This window comes from Macrotis lagotis, chromosome 6 (genome assembly GCF_037893015.1).
Source record: "Macrotis lagotis isolate mMagLag1 chromosome 6, bilby.v1.9.chrom.fasta, whole genome shotgun sequence".
Classification (NCBI taxonomy): domain Eukaryota; kingdom Metazoa; phylum Chordata; class Mammalia; order Peramelemorphia; family Peramelidae; genus Macrotis; species Macrotis lagotis.
This window is the reverse complement of record NC_133663.1, coordinates 118,941,991-118,954,695: the sequence shown is the minus strand read 5'-3', so window position 1 is coordinate 118,954,695 and position 12,705 is coordinate 118,941,991. Positions and strand designations below refer to the sequence as shown.

Below are 12,705 nucleotides of genomic sequence, written 5' to 3'. Positions count from 1 at the left end.
ACCTCTGTTTCTTTGTTTCTGTTTTTTTTTTTTTTTCCCACATCTTGAACAAATGAGTGTTCCAAGATAGTTGGATCCAGGATTTTTATCTAGGAAGAAAGTTAGAGACCATGAGTCCAATTCACTTTACAGTTAAGTGAACTTAGGTGTAAAGGGGAAATGACTCCCTCAGACCCAACTAATGTTTAGAAAAAGCATGCAACCAAGTTTTCTTGAATCCATACCTAGCACCCCATCTCAATCTTTAACTCTGTCTGCCATGAAGGTGACCTTGGGAGTTCAAGAGATCTAGATGTTATGTAAGAACTTGCAACAAAAGTTGGAGTCATAATAGAGACCTTTTAAGCTTTTAGTAGTAATATTAGTACTAGCATTAGTAGGAAACGAATGAGGGAGGAGGAAGAATAATAGTGTAGTGGTAGGGGTAATGGTAGTGGGTAGCAGTAAAAATATTTGGGAAATGAGAAGTAACATTGAGATAGTCAAGTTCAGGAAGAGACCTTATGTTGAAATGTTGAAAGCTCTGGTGCCCCCAAAACAGTCAAACTTAGAAGCCTGTATATCTGTAATCTAAACTCTCTATTTTCCCCAGACTCTAACATAATACTTTATAAAATATAGGTCAAAATGATTTGCTTAACCTGGTCCAACAACATATTAACATATGTTTTTTTAGAGTATTTGTATTGGTATCTGGGAGAAACACAAAGATTAGATTACCTATAAATCAAGATATAAAGAAATGAAAATGCACATTAGTTTGAAAATCTTAGAATAGTGCAATTTGGCTGAGTTTAAAGATGAAAAGATGAAAAAAGAAACAAAAAGGTCAAGAAGTTTGAATAACACCAGATCATAAAGTGCTTTAAAATAGAGTAAGTGGAGATTGGCCTTTATATTTTGGTTGTTAATAGGAAAACACTGAAGATATTTGAGTGAATGAAGAAGTGATATGATCAGTTTGATATATAAGAAAAATTAGTCTGGCAGTGTTAAAGTCTTAAAAAAAGGAATTGGAGCCACGGGGAGAAAACTGAGACACATATTTTTATAGTCCAGAGAAAGTCCAAAGGTATGAACTGGTCAATAGTATCAAATAGAGCAGAAAAGTCATGAAAGATAAAGATAAATTATTTTAAAATTAATTCAAAACTTAACTCTAAGGGGTTGATAAAACAATGGTTTGTGAGTAAATAGAAATTCTGGGCATAGAAAATATTTTCAATTTAATTTTGATGTGAAGGAAAAAGGTGGGACCATTGAAAACTGTCATAAAGGGCCAACCTTTAAAAAAATAATATCAATGACTTTTTTATACTTTGAAGAGGAGTAAAATATTCTATATTTAAGGAGATATTTTTTAAAATGCATCAGAGTGCCAAATAACTATAAATTCCTGAAAGAAGTTGGAGAAATTGAACAAGGATTGTAAAAAAGGGGAATAAGTTTTAGGAGTGAAGAGGGTTACTTCTTTAATCAATCAATAAACATTAACAGCCTACCATGTGAGAAGTACTAGGTTAAAACTAGGGAACACAAATAGAGGTAAAAGACAGTCCCAGCACAGGAGCTTACAATCTAATAGAAGCACCATGGAAGCAAATATTGCAAAATAAGTCTCATATGGGACTAAAAAAATATAATTGACACTACTTGACAGTATTTGAGTTTGGTATCTATAATACTGTTGAAAAGTTAGGAGAACTGTTAAAGAGACCTGAAGAAATTCAGGTCAGATGGTTTCAATTTGCTCGGTGAAATAGGAAACTAGATCATGATGTATCAATGGGAGGGAAAGAGAAATGGAAGAAAACATTCTTGGGATTATAACTCAAAGCTCAGAAATGCCATAAGGTTGGGGTATAAGTTGTACCAGCATAATAGTTATTGAAACCTTAACATGACATCTGCCAATTAGATACTCAAAGAATAGCAAAAGTGAAGGGGACTGGATTTATTGTAAAAGATCATTTTTAGTGAGAGAGTCAAAAGATGGAAGAATAGGAGTTGATAGAGAATGGAATTCCAAATATGTTTATTTTCCTTCAAAGATTCAAACGTTGTTACAAAGAATAAATATTAAAGTAATGTTGTACAGTTCTGGAGACAAGAAGGGAGTTTTCATCTCAGATTCATAAAGAACTCCTATTAGAACTGCTTTCAAGCAGCACCTGAAGAATCACCTGTCAGGGATTTTGAATCCTAAATTCATGTTGCCAGGAGGAATTGTAATAGTAATCTGAGATTTTTCTGCACTCAGTCACTAAATCTAAAATGCAATATTTCCAGTGTCTGTAAATTAGTAGGTGCACTGGACCATAACTGCTATATCTTTATAAACTTAACAGATGATCTTGAAAGAGTTGTTTTAGGAAAAAAATGATGGTACTATGCTCTGAATTCAGACAGTTGGTTCTCAGAACATCAAACTTGCATTTCATATTGTGGTCCATATTCAAAGTGTTTCTACTTTTGTAAACTGTTAAATTACATATATTTTCAGAAAATTTTTTTGGAAAACTCAGTGTCATCTAGGTGATGGGACAACAATGCTGTATCCGATATTATTAGAGAATGATAATAAAACTGTTAATAACAGATAAACCAAAGTTTTGGTGGTATATACAAGTGTGTTATTCTTGTTGCCATTACCATTATCATAATTACATTTTTCCTTTGTACTTAAAGATTTTATTTATTTTTAGTTTTACAATTGTCCCCTAATCTTACTTCCCTCCCCCCACTCCCCAGAGATGGCAATTTGCCAATCTTTACATTGTTTCCATGGTATACATTTATCCACATTGAATTTGATGAGAGAGAAATCATATCCTTTAGGAAGAAACATAAAGTATAAAAGATATCAAAAGCAGACAATAAGATATAAGGTTTTTTTTCTAAATTAAAATTAATATCCCTTGCTCTTTGTTAAAACTCCACAGTTCTTTCTCTGGATAAAGATGATATTCTCCATTGCAGAAAGCAACAAATTGTCCCTGATTGTTGCTCTTAAGGAATGAGAGAGTCCATTAAGGTTGATTATCACCCCCATATTGCTCTTATGGTATACAGTGTTTTTCTGGTTCTGTTCATCTCACTCAGCACCAGTTCATGCAAATCCCTCCAGGCTTCCCTGAATTCCCATCCCTCCTGGTTTCTAATAGAAGAATAGTGTTCCATGACATACATATACCACAGTTTGCTAAGCCATTCCCCAAATAAAAAGACATTTACTTGATTCTCAATTCTTGGTCACCACAAACAGGGCTGCTATTAAGATTTTTATACAAGTGATATTTTTACCATTTTTCATCATCTCTTCATGGTATAGACCCAGTAGTGGTATTGCTGAATCAAAGGGTGTGCACATTTTTGTTGCCCTTTGGGTGTAGTTCCAAATTGCTCTCCAGAAAGGTTTAATGAGTTCACAGCTGCACCAACAATGTAATAGTGTCCTAGATTTCCCACAAGCATTCCAACAATGATCATTATCCTTTTTGGTCATATTGGTCAGTCTGATAGGTGTGAGGTGATACTACAGAGAAGTTTTAATTAGCATTTCGCTATTAAGTAATGATTTTGAGCAATTTTTCATAGGACTATGGAATGCTTTGATCTCCTCATGTGTAAATTGACTTTGCATATCCTTTCACCATTTGTTAACTGGGGAATGGCTTTTTTTAATTGAGCTCAGTTCTCTGTATATTTTAGGATTCAGTCCTTTGTCAGAAACATTAGTTGTAAAGATTGTTTCCCAGTTTACTACATTTCTTTTGATCTTGGTTACAGTGGTTTTGTCTGTGAAAAAGCTTTTTAATTTAATGTAATCAAAATCTTCTAGTTTGTTTTTAGTGATGTTCTCCATCTCTTCCTTAGTCATAAACTGCTTCCTTTTCTATAGATCTGACAGGTAAACTAGTCCTTGATCTTCTAATTTGCTTATACTAATGTTTTTAATGTCTAAATCCTGTATCCATTTGCATCTTTTCTTGGTATAGGGTGTGAGTTGTTTGTCTAATCTAAGTTTCTTCCACACTAAATTACAATTTTCCCAGCAGTTTTTATAGAAGAATTTTGATCCCAATAGCTGGACTCTTTGAGTTTATCAAACCTCAGATTACTATAATCATTTCCTGCTATTGCACCTAGTCTATTCCACTGGTCCACCAATCTATTTCTTAGCCAATAGCAGACAGTGTTGATGACTGATGCTTTATAATATAATTTTGGATGAGGTAGGGTTAAGCCACCTTCTTTTGAACTTTTTTCATTGAATCTCTGTAAATTCTTGACTTTTTATTTCTCCATAAGAATTTACTTACAACTTTTCCTAGCTCATTAAAGTAATTTTTTGGAATTTTGATTGGTATGGCACTAAATAAGTAGTTTAGTTTTGGTAGAATTGTCATTCTTATTATATTGGTTCGACCTATCCATGAGCATTTGATGTTTATCCAGTTATTTAAATCTGATTTAATTTGTGTGATAAGTGTTTTGTAATTGTTTTCAAAAAGTTTTTGAGTCTGCCTTGCCAAATAGATTCCCAGTTATTTTTTTATTGCCTGAGGTTACTTTGAATGGGATTTCTCTTTCCAGTGCTTCCTGCTTTATCTTGCAAATCATATATAGAAAAGTTGAGGATTTATGAGAGTTTATTTAATGTCCTGAAACTTTGATAAAATTACTAATTGTTTCCAGTAGTTTTTTTTGGATGATTTCTTGGATTCTCAAAGCATACCATCATGGCATCTGCAAAGAGTGAGAGTTTTATCTCTTCCTTTCCAATTCTAATTCTTTCAATTTCTTTTTCTTCTCTAATTGTTGAATACGATATTGGATAGTAGGGGTGACCATTATTACTTTTATCATAGTCAATAATTCTAAAAGAAATTATTTTTAGTGGGTATCTGAATAATTTTCTTTCACAAAATCTTTACATTTTAATAAATGGAAATCACAAGGAATAATTATACAAATAAAACAAAAATAAAGGAGTGATGGTCCAAACTTTTAGTGACAAATCTCTGAATTTGCCAATTACATAATCTCAAATTCTAAGAACTGGAAATAATTTAGAGACAATATAATGTTACTTATTCATGACTAAGAATACTTTTTTTCAACATCTCAAAGAAGTGGTCATTAACATTTTTTAATGACCATTTATGATAGAAAATATACGACTGCTAAAGATATCCAATAAACGTTGGGAGAACTCTATTTCTTAAAAACCTTTTCTGTGAAGTAATCATTTGTTTCTACAACCTTTTTATTTTTCCTGCTAATTCTGTCCTTCAGGGCCAAGTAGAACTAGTGTAAATATTTTTTATTTGTTATTGTTGTTCAGTCATTTCAGTCATCCCTAACTCTTTGTGAGACCATTTGGGGTTTCCTTGGCAGATACTGAAATGGTTAGACAATTCTTTCTCCAGTTCATTTTATAAGATGAGTAAACTGAAGTAAATGGGGTTAAATGACTATACCAGGTTCATATAATAAAAAAGTGGTTTACGTCCAGATTTGAGCTCTTCTTGACTCTAGGTTTAGCACTCTATCCACTGTGCTACATCCTTCAAATTCTTAGAAGAGCCTTAAAATTGTCACTCTTCTCTTTCAAATCTTTTTTCCAACTAACAATGTACAGGTTCTTCAATTAATACAATAAGCTCTTCTGCTAACCAAACACATTCATCATCCTGTAAACATGATCCATATTGATAGAATTCTTTCTAAAATATGAAAATAAAAGTTTTAATTGAATTTAATTTTTAATAAAACTCAAAAATTATAAAGGTAAATCCTCCTTAGGCCTAGCCTTTTTCTTTCTCTTAAAGCTGCCTAAGATAGCATAAGAATTTTAGATTGTTATAGAACACAAAATATTATTACATACTGAGATCACTTTCCATCAAGTGCTTGTGAAGTCTAAGTTTTATATCAAAGATTAGTAATTTACATTCTTCCATACTTGATTTTATCTTATTAAATTGACTCATCGGTTTAACCTGTTGAGATCTCTTTGGATCCTGATTCTGTTATCCTATATGCTAATTATTTCTCTAAGATTTTTGCCAAACACAAATCTAATTAATAAATCTATGCTTGAATTCATGAAGTTCATGAATATTTTATTTTTTCATGAATATTTAAATTAATCCAAGTACACTATGTTGATGCTCATCCAATACTGGCTATTCTTTGGATATAGGCAATGAAATACTTCTTTGATCTAGGTAATCTTTTTTCTTTTGCTCTATAAGGACAATGTAATATATTCTGTCATGTTTTCTATGAAATCTAAGTATTCTGTTACTTTACCATTTCCCTGATCTTTTCTAATCAAAAAAGATGTGTGATTGTTCTATCATATTTTTTTTTGGTAGTAGTCTGATTGCTATGCCTTTCCTTCTTAAAAGCCATACCCTCTTTTTAAGAATTCAAACATTTATTTTTCATGGGGGGAGGGAGGGGAGGGGACTCATGACAGTTTCTTTCTTTTCCCCAGTCCTGTGATATCTCTTTGCATCTCACAGATACTTCAGAGGTCACTTAAAGTAGTTCAACAACTCTATCTACAAGTTTGTGCAGTATTCTACTATGTAGTTTGTACAGGTTTCATGACTTGAAATCACTGAGCACATCTGTTTCCTATCTTACTATCTTCTTCATTATCTTGAGTTTCTCTATTAACCATTTTTTTGGTTTTATCCTTTCCATCTTCAAGATAATTCTACTTAGCAGAGGAAAAAATGTTGAAATAATGAACAAGAAATTCTATCTTATCTCTGATACCTAGACTGCTGACTTTGCTTTTACCTAGTTCCTACAGAACTTCTCTAGAGATGGGAGTCATCACCCCATGAACACAAACTGTTGATGAACTGTCACTGTTGACCAGAGAAAATATTGTAGCAGATGAAATAAAATGAACTCACAGAGAGACAGGGAGTGAATGATCAGGCAAATCAAAGCACCACTTTTCCCTTTAACTAGTAACTCCATAAATAGCTGTGTACTGTTCCCTCAGATTGCTATACCTACTTAAAACTGAAAAGTATTCTTCCAGCTCCTCCAGCCATCACATTGAGAGATGTTACCTGTCTGGGCCAAAGGAATTTCTTCCTACTCCAAACTAGGCCTTCCAATTGGATGCCAAGGGTAAGAACACAATCCTATCAGACCTTCTCATTTTATGACAATAGAAGATTTCAGAAAGGTGAGGGCTACCCTGTCTTAAATCATTACCTTGAATCCTATAAATGCCTAATTTCCTCAACTAAATTTACCATCTCCATCAAAACTTCTTCACTACAGATTAATATACTCCTAGTCCCATCTATTCTTCCTATCCCAGTTTTATTGAATCTTTAGTTGCCACAAGAAAAATTCCTTTCTCCTAGTTCATTTCTTTACTCCACTATTAATTATTTCTCTCAATCCATCCCCCCCTAAAACATCACACTCCAGCTTTTCCTGCTCCTTTTTCATAATGTCCTTTGAAATATTTTCTCTATAATACATTCTTGCAATTTAAACTTCTTGCTTATATATTTCTTCCATCTTTTGGCACTTATTGAGATGATTTATCTTGATTGAACTGCTTCCCTCACCATCTTTTCCAATATTAGCTACACTTTCTCTCATACACCTCACCTTCCAACACATTTGTTCATGTTATAGATTCTGAATACATTGCTCTCTCTTGCTACTTTTAGGATCTCCTCTTACCATTATCACAATCAGCAATTTCTCTTCCATTAAGTTTTATTTAATTCAAATTTATCAAGTATAGAGACCCACTTCCTGGGCTCTCTCAATCTTCCCCAGGCAAGCATTGGAGGGGCAGGAGATAAAGATTACAAAGAAGACAAGTTCACTGTCAAGATCTCCAAGTGCTCCATTTATTTACCTGAGTAAAAGTGCTTAAATTTTCCAGTCTCTAATCCACTCCCATTCCAGTTGTACTTAGCCAAACAAGGTTCTGATGCTCAAAGGCACCAGGTGATAATTTACAGTATTCCCAATACACAATGGTTCCCAACATATCCCCCTTCTTGTTTTTGAAATAAAATTATTACATAATGAATGCTATGCAAGTTGCAAACAAAAGTTCAAAAATAGAACAAACAAATGTCAATTAAATAATAGTAAAACCAATATTCCCAAATTCCTTGAAATACATTTTATCCCCAACATAAAAACAGTCAAAGATTACAAAGTTTTTCTTTTCCCAACAAAAAACCTTTCAAAGCAATCAAATTCAAAATTCAAACTAAAAGTAATAACTGTTAACACAGGTAACATTTAACTATTTCAGATCTGAATAACACACATACATACACACACACACACACACACACACAAGAGTTTAAACAAACACAGAAAAACTCTCTTGTATCACATTTACCAAGCAGAGATTGATACTCTGGCCAGTACCAGATCTCAGAATATAAAAACATTTTCCCACCCCTTCAGTCCAGTAGAGAGATGTAAAATGCCCTATAGATGTTCAAATACATCCATAAAGCCATAACCAATTAAGACCAGTCAACAGAAATATAATTCATAGGCCCAGACTTCATTTGAAAGACAAAATCCAAATGTCTCAATCCCAGAAAGTCTTCTTCCCCTTTTCTTTTAACTAATTAAACAATGAAGCTTCCCAATCAATAATCCATTGGAAAATATAGCTATTGACCAAATGCCCAGCTTCCTCCCTGAACCAGGAAGAAGGGGGCCCTTGATTTCTTTTTGTTTGTTTGTTTGTTTTTATTTTTGCAAGGCAAATGGGGTTAAGTGGCTTGCCCAAGGCCACACAGCTAGGTAATTATTAAGTGTCTGAGATCGGATTTGAACCCAGGTACTCCTGACTCCAAGGCCAGTGCTTTATCCACTATGCCACCTAGCTGCCCCTAAGGCCCTTGATTTCTAAAGTAAGTTTTGAGAGGGGTCTTGTCCTTGTAGCAAAGCCTACATTCTATTTGAGATATAAGCTTGAGTTTTGAAGTTCCAAAAAGGAGTATTTCCCTTCTCCACCTCCCCTACTCCCTCTGCAGAGGGTGGGAAGGGCAGGGAATGAGAGAGAGCATTTGAAATCACCTAAGAGGTTAACACCAGTACAACCTGGAGTTGCTTCACCTTGGGAACAGTAGCCAACACCATAACTAACTGTCCAACAGCATGTGACACCTTCGCTCTCAACACAGGAAGCGCAATTCACAGCCCTCTGCTACTGAAGCAAGGGTCTCAATCTCAAAGCCAGGGGCTGTAGACTGAAAAGTCAAAATTGTTGTGGCTTCTGGAGTGAAACTAATCCTTCATGTCAAGGTCTGCATCAAAGTCTGTGTCAATGTCAGACTCTGTATCGAGGTCTTCGGCAATGACAAGAAGTCTCTAAAGTTGCCCGTGGGGTTAGGGGTTTGGATCGCACTTAAAGAGCATAGTGCAGTCAGGCCATCAGCCAAGGCCAAAAGGAGCAGCAAGTCGGTCCTCCACATCCAGTTCATTTTGCTGATACCGACCAACTCGTGCTGGGCAAGAAGCTTCATCCCCTGGGCACTGCCTCAGAGATTCCACTTCCACTGATTCCTCAATGCTGACTTTTTTATCACTTTCCCTGGCTAGGGGTCTGACACTGGGCTGTGGACTGCTGCTTGAGGAAGCTCAGTCCCCCTGTGGTGCTGCCTCAGAGACTCCACTTCCCAGCTCAACAGCAGCCCCAATCAGAGAATCTGTGCTAGTTCTAGCCCCTAATTGATAATCTCTTCCCCATAATATTATAGGGAGTCCTTCTCCTATGAAAGGAATGACTGTTCCTGCTTTATCTTCTTTTCCCCATTTCAGAGGTTGACAAGAAATTTCTGTTTCCTGTCTACCTTCAAGGCCTACTAGGTTAGTATCAGCAACCTGCTTAAGCCAAGCATATGGCCACTTCTGAGTGGGGAACACAGTCTAATCTGCCCTAGTGTCAATCAAACCTAGGAAAGCAATTCCTTCTGATGGATAACTCAAAGAGGTTTTTCTGGAGAAATCTGAATTATAAACATAATTTCACTGTGGTTTCTCTGTTTTGACCCCTTTTTTCAACTCACTTTCCTTCCTATTTATACCAGATCTTGAAAAAACACATAACTGAACTATGCATTGTAGCTATCATCATTATAAGCATTCATTGTTGCAAAAGAGAAAATTTCCTTTACTAAAGGTATAATGTGAGTTAGGTTGATTAGGTGGAGCCAAAATGATTACAAACTCCTCATCCATTAATCATAAAGGATGAATAGGTACTTTAATAGAAGCATGGGGAGGCACCCTAAATTTCCCAGAACTTTTGACAACCTGTGATATGGGTCTGCTTGCTGCCAAAGCTGCATACTGGTTTTTCCATTCCATCTCCTGTTGGTCCTGAACTGTCATACCCCATGACTGGTTTTGAGGGGCCTCAGGGGGGAGGGCCCCTTTCTCCATTTAAATTTCCTTGTTTACATTATGATGCCCAGTGTCCTGCCTTTTCACACTTTGAGGAAAGAGTTTTAGGATGATGTGCCCTGACCTTTGTGGGTTTAGTTCCTTGGCCACTCCATCAATCTTTTTTTAAATGTCCAGTTTTTTCACAAACAGAGCAAGTCAGTTTCTCTTTATTTCTAATGTGAATATTAGCAAATGCCTCTGTCATTAATTCTGTATGATACATCTGAGACTCTACTCTGTAACATCTTTGAATCATTTGTTCAATGGTATTTGTTCAATAGTGGCATCCCTTCTTAAGCCAATCATTGCTTTCTGACAATCAACATTTGCATTAGCCTATGCTAATTGTTTTATTAATACATCTATTCCTGCTATATCTCCTAAGGTTCTTCATACTGCTTCCTGCAATCGGGCAAAAAAATCTACAAAAGTCTCATCATTTTTCCATCTAATCAGTGAAAATGGTTCTTTATTATCATTTTGTATTGGAATACATCCCCAAGCATTCTTTACACAGGTAGCAATTCTTTCATATTTCTCTAATCCATAATATAATTGGTCTGCATTGTTGAAAAATTGACCTATGCCGCCTCAAAGTCATCTGTCTACATTGTTCTATAAACTCTATCATCCAAGAAACATATTGTCCAGGTGACTTGCTCTATCTGCTTCCAATCATTATGTTTTAATATGGAGTATACAAATATCCAATTATAGTCAGACAAAAGGTGATCTTGCCCCATATTCCCCCACTGCCTTCTTTAAATCTCTGACTGCTTTTATGTCTAGTGGCTTATATCTTTGCCTATGGTTTCCAGGATTAAAAGAATCTGGCTCCTCAATAACAGGATATGGTTGAAACTTAGCTCCTAGATACATCAAATTGTCTCCCTGATCTTTTTCTTTTTTTTCCTTTTTTTTTCCCTCCCCCCCACCTTATCCATATTCCCCAGTATTTTGTTTCTTAATACCACCCCCTTCAGGGTGTTTGCCCTCCTGTATACACCCCCTCCCCTTTTCTTCCCCCTTTCCCTTCCCTTCCTTTTGTTAGTTCACCATTTTTTCCTCCCCCTCCCTTTCTATGACCCCCTTTCCACTTTTCCCCTTTTAATACTTGAAAGGTTAGAATTTTTTAAGTTAACTGAGTTTGTGTGTAAGTTGACTTTAAGCCAAGTCTGATGAAAAGAAGATTCAGGTTTTTCTCATCTCCTCCCCTTTTCTCCTCTATTACCACAGATATTTTGTACCTCTTAGTGTAATGAGATTTACCCCCATTCAATCCCCTCCCTCCTCCCATCTCCCTCCTCTTCCCCCTTTTTAAGGAGGCAGTTTTTAAAATCATTCTGAGTCATAGAAAATTCTGAGTATCCATCACTTCTAGCTAAGTACATTCTATCTGAGTTACAATTCTTGAGAGTTATTGGAGTCTTTCTCCAGAGTAGCATTATAGACAGTTTCATCCCATTGAATAGCAGTCTCATGGATAAGTCATGAGTGTCCATCACTCTGGTTAGGTATATTCCCTTTGTTAGAGTTACAATTCTCAAGAGTTATGAGAATCTTTCCCTCCATTCTGGGATATAACCAGTTTCAATTTATAGGATGGCAGCTTTTTTTGCCCCCCTTTTTGTTTAATTTTTTTAACCTTTTCATGTGTTTCTTGAACCTCCTGTTTTATGTCCAAATATTTTATTTAGCTCTCATTTTTTCATCAAGAGTTTTTTGAATTCTTCCATTTTGGTAAATATCCATCTTTTCCCCTGAAAAAGAAGGTTCAGCTTTGTGGGATAGTGGATTCCTGGCTGCATTCCAATCTCCTTTGCTCTTTGGAATATCTCATTCTAGTCCCTCAGATCCCTTAATGTTGGAACAGCCAGGTCCTGCATAATCCTTACTGTGACTCCTTGATATTTAAATTGCTTCTTTCTGGCTGCTTGCAGGATTTTCTCTCTTATCTGATATTTCTGGAATTTGAGCACAACTTTCCTTGGTGTTTTAATTTTAGGATCTCTTTCTGGAGTGGATTGATGTATTCTTTCAATAACTATTTTGCACTCTGGTTCCATGATATCAGGGCAATTTTCCATCACTAGATCCTGTAATATTAAGAACAGGCTTTTTTTTTTTTGCCTCTTCAATGTTTTCAGGATGTCCAATAATTCTCAGGTTGTCCCTCCTTGACCTATTCTAGAGGTCTTTGGTTTTGCTGATCAGGTATTTTACATTTTCTTCTAT

At 35.3% G+C, this 12,705-nt stretch overlaps 1 long non-coding RNA gene across 2 annotated transcripts in view; it reads right to left on the bottom strand.

Moving 5' to 3' along the window:
• Positions 1-12,705, bottom strand: part of LOC141491804 (uncharacterized) — a 48,264-nt gene that overhangs the window by 1,389 nt on the left and 34,170 nt on the right. For both annotated transcript variants that reach the window (XR_012469761.1, XR_012469760.1), the window contains exon 2: positions 3-89. This is a non-coding gene — a long non-coding RNA (uncharacterized LOC141491804). The remainder of the gene's footprint in view (positions 1-2; positions 90-12,705) is intronic.